This window comes from Hibiscus syriacus, unplaced genomic scaffold (assembly GCF_006381635.1).
Source record: "Hibiscus syriacus cultivar Baekdansim isolate YM2019G1 unplaced genomic scaffold, ASM638163v2 tig00112507_pilon, whole genome shotgun sequence".
Taxonomy (NCBI): Eukaryota; Viridiplantae; Streptophyta; class Magnoliopsida; order Malvales; family Malvaceae; genus Hibiscus; species Hibiscus syriacus.
In genome coordinates, this window is record NW_024063351.1 from 1,863,011 (window position 1) to 1,867,485 (window position 4,475).

At 35.4% G+C, this 4,475-nt stretch overlaps 1 pseudogene; it reads left to right on the forward strand.

The window, feature by feature from the left end:
- Positions 1-699: 699 nt before the first annotated feature.
- Positions 700-2,296, forward strand: LOC120181015 (annotated as a pseudogene).
- Positions 2,297-4,475: the final 2,179 nt, after the last annotated feature.

Here is a 4,475-nt window from a genome sequence, read left to right on the forward strand (position 1 = left end):
TTCAAACATTAAACTGAGAAAACAATCACGATGTAAACATTTCATCTACTTTTTATAATTTTATCTTTCACTTATAAAACGAGTTTAAATTACGATGGTGGCGATTTTTTTATTACGTTGTGTTTATTGTGATTGTAAATATAATATTTTATAGTCATGATAAATATTAATATTATGTAATAATAATTTTAGACAATATGTTATTTGGATAAGTCTTCTACGCTTGATGAGCACTATTGAGCATCATTAACGACGAGTACAGCTGAGCATCATTAATTTAATTTATAAAAATTTAAAATTATAAATTACTCAACGTATAATTATAAATTAGTTAAAAATTTAAATGTAAATTATTTAAAATAAAATATTAATCACTTTATTTTCCATAACCTTTAAAAAATATTTAAAAATTTGTTAAAAAGATTATAGAAAATAATGTCATTAATATTTTATTTATATAATTTACCTTTAAAATTTTAATTAATTTATAATTATACACTGTATACTTTAGAATTTTAAATTTTTACAAATTAAATTAATGATGTTAATGTACTACTCGAGCATCGTATTTCCTATTGTATATAATAACAGTAATTCCGATGACGGAATGTCATCTAAATCTGCAAGTTACAGAGTGTGTGATGGAACATGATTCCTTGGTCCAGAAGTCTTGTGTACCGTTGGTGTTATATATTCTTCTCTCTATAAAACAAATGGAGTAATAAAAGCAGAGCAAAAACAGAGAAATTCATTCACTTCCATTTTATGGCTTCTCTTCCTTTCATCTCCTCCTTTTCTTTCCTCATCGTCTTCACAGCACTGGCATCAGCCGCCGCCACCACAATCAAAGTCTCCCTCTCTCCATTGCCTCACCATTCTTCCTCCAATGTCTACCAAATTCTCAACAATTTAGCAACTTCTTCGGTTGCAAGAGCCCACCACCTAAAACACCACAACCCCAAAGCCGAAGCCAAAACCAATACTTCATCTTCTCTTCTCAAGGCTCCAATTTCCCCCCACAGTTATGGCGGCTACACCATGTCTCTTAAGTTTGGAACTCCGCCTCAAGACCTTACTTTCATCATGGATACCGGCAGCAGCCTCTCGTGGTTCCCTTGCACCTCCCGTTACCTTTGCTCCCGGTGCGTTTCCCCAACGTTGATCCGGCCAAAATCCCCACTTTTGCACCCAAACTTTCGTCTTCCAAGAAGCTCGTGGGTTGCAGAAACCCCAAGTGCAGTTGGCTTTTCGGCTCCAACGTCGAGTCTCGCTGCCGAGAGTGTGAACCCACATCCAAAAACTGTACACAAACTTGCCCTCCTTACCTGATTCAATACGGTTTAGGTTCCACAGGCGGGCTTTTATTAGTAGAAAACCTCGTTTTTCCTCACAAGATTTTTACAGATTTCCTTGTCGGATGCTCCGTTATCTCCAACCGACAACCAGCTGGAATAGCCGGGTTCGGTCGGAGCGCGGTGTCTCTACCGTCCCAATTGGGCCTCAAGAAATTCTCTTACTGCCTCGTTTCTCGCCGGTTCGATGACACGGGCATCAGCAGCGATATGTTGTTGGAAACCGGGTCGGGTTCCCGTGTTGCCAAGACTCCGGGCCTTAGCTACACGCCGTTCTACAAGAACCAAGCCGCCTCGAACCCAGCTTTGAAAGAGTTCTACTACGTAACTTTACGTAAAATTCTGGTTGGCGATAAAACCGTCAAAGTTCCGTACAGCTTCTTGGTTGCAGGATCCGACGGTAATGGAGGGACCATCATCGACTCGGGATCAACGTTAACGTTCATGGAGAGACCAGTGTTCGAGCTTGTCTCGAAAGAGTTGGAGAAACAAATGGGAAATTATAGCAGGGCACTGCAAGTGGAAAAAATGTCGGGCTTAGCCCATGTTTCAATATTTCAGGCTACAAGTCAGTATATCTCCCTGAATTAACTTTCCAATTCAAAGGAGGAGCTAAAATGGCATTGCCTTCGACTAATTATTTCTCATTCGTCGGCGATGATAATGTCGTCTGTATGATGGTTATCACCGACAATGTTGTCGGAGCCCAAGGCTTACACGGCGGGCCGGCGATTATACTAGGCAACTTCCAGCAGCAGAATTATCATATTGAATTCGATTTGGAAAACGATAGGTTTGGATTTGCTAAAAAACGCTGTGTGTGAGCTGCATTTTGGACAACAATCTTTTTTTTTAATGGAATGGTGACAAAAGAGTTGTACGCTTTTTTGCTGTCATTATTAATCAAAAGCTCGATCATATATTATATTTGGAGATTTCAGAAATAGCTAACAAATTTGCAAATGCAATCCAGGTGGCTTCCTGCTGAATTTTCTTCCTAAGCAAGTATTCCTTTCCTTTATCCCTTTCGCCTTCATTTTCTCCCATCATCTTCCTTTTAGGCATCTTCTTTCTTTTACTTTATTCGATGATGATGAGGGCAAAACCTTCTATATCACCTTCCTTTTTAGTTCATTTCCCTTTTATCTTCATGTAATAACTTTCCAGGTCTATTAGGTTAAAGTTGCATCCCATATTTACCCTGCCTTTATAAACAAATGTCTATTCCAAGCTGGTATACTGAATCTACTCAGTTTATTTTTATGATTGATAATATTAGTAAGGATGGAAAAAAAGCAAATTTCGTAGCCCTATTTCTGACAAGGCTGACCGAACTCTTTTCTTCCTGTAGAATTGTCTTTCTAGTTCAGGTGAAGGATTTCAGAACAAGTGCAGCTAGGCTCAGTAAACCATGAAAAATAAGAGAGCAAATCTTCTGAAATTCTTTCAAAAAGTTATCTGACACGTTGCTGGATTAATGGCTGTTGGAGTATTAATGTCAACTGGCCTCTTCGCCAACCCTATCTACACAACGTGTTAACTCGTGGAACTCGTGGGGTTACAAACTTGGAATTCAGAAATAGAATAGGTTCCCTATCAAAATGAGAATTAAATTACATGAAAACAAAGCAATAGGGGCACGTAGGACCCCCTTTGTTTGATGGAGTATCATTACAGCCATCCAATTCTTATCTTGTTTAGAAAAATACAAATTGTACCTATTTCCCACAATTGTATGCTTTTCCTTTCAAATACTATCATCATTACCGTTGATAATTTAACCCAACGGGAAAGCTTTCTTCATGAATTGTAAATAGCTTTAAATTATTAAAGGAAGTAGCTGATAAAGGAGGTGGGTGATGGAGATGTGATCACAAGAAGAGAGAAAGGAATGAGAAAAGCAGTTGTGATTCACATGATGAGCTAACTTTAAGGCAGTTAAGGCTTTTGGGGTGGCTCTTCGAGGCTTGTTGTGTCATTCACATGATGAACAAATAATATATGGTCGGGCCATTATTATGATAGGACTAAGAATTCAGTGCGAGGGAGTGCTTATGCACCTAATTTCTTTTAAACTAGCTTGTTGTGGGAGTCAATTGCGAGTATTCATCAAATATATCAAATCAGACATTATTATTGAAAATTCAGTAGAAAAATATTTTTAAAAAATGATTTTGAAAGATATTTTGAATTGTTTTGTTTAAAATTTATATATTGGACTGTTCATAAAAACTTTTAAATAAAATATCTAATTTAGATATTATTTTATAAAATATATAAAATTAATTATATAAATGAGGATAACAAATTTTTTAGAAAAAAATAAAAATTAAATTTTAAAACACACTTTTCAAATTAAGTTAAAAATTGTTTGTGATATGAAGAATTACATGTTGCTTTTGATCCCAATATACAACTGAATGTTTTTAGTCAATGTTACCCTTTTATAACAATTTGGGGATGCATTAATTAGCTAGTAAAACACTTCAGTGTTGAATTATCAGTGTTTTATGCCTTAACCATACAAATGCTGAAGCTAGATGACGGGATTTGTAAAACCATCTGAATGATAGGTGTTGATGGTAATAATTGGGTTACTGTTGTTATAGTCAGTTTTATTTGTTGATGACAATTGAGTTAGGCCGGTATAGATGATTTATTATTTTTAGTTTGGGTGAAGAGCTATTGGTGAGAGATCGATCGTTAGTTAGTGTTAATGTGTTTCATCTCCATAAGGTGGTAGAATGAAGAATAATTAAGGTGAGATGTTCCATCTTGATTCCATCCCTTCTCTTAAGTCAAGAGATATTATAGTGACTCTTAGAGTATTTGGTATCAGTCATAGGGTCATTATGACATCTAGTAGGCTAGTAAACTACGTGGATATAATAAAGTGGTCGTGGATTTGGTTATGTTAGGTCATGTAGGCTTGTTAGAAGTTATGTTGAAACATTTTAATATTTCGATATAACAAATTAAGTTAAATGGATTTTAAGATTTTTCAAATGATTTTCTAAGTATATTCGATATAACTATTCGAATATCAAAACATTACTCCAATATTTCAAAAATCATTTTTGATCCTTACTTAGTGTAAAATTTTAATCATAAAACAATTTCAAA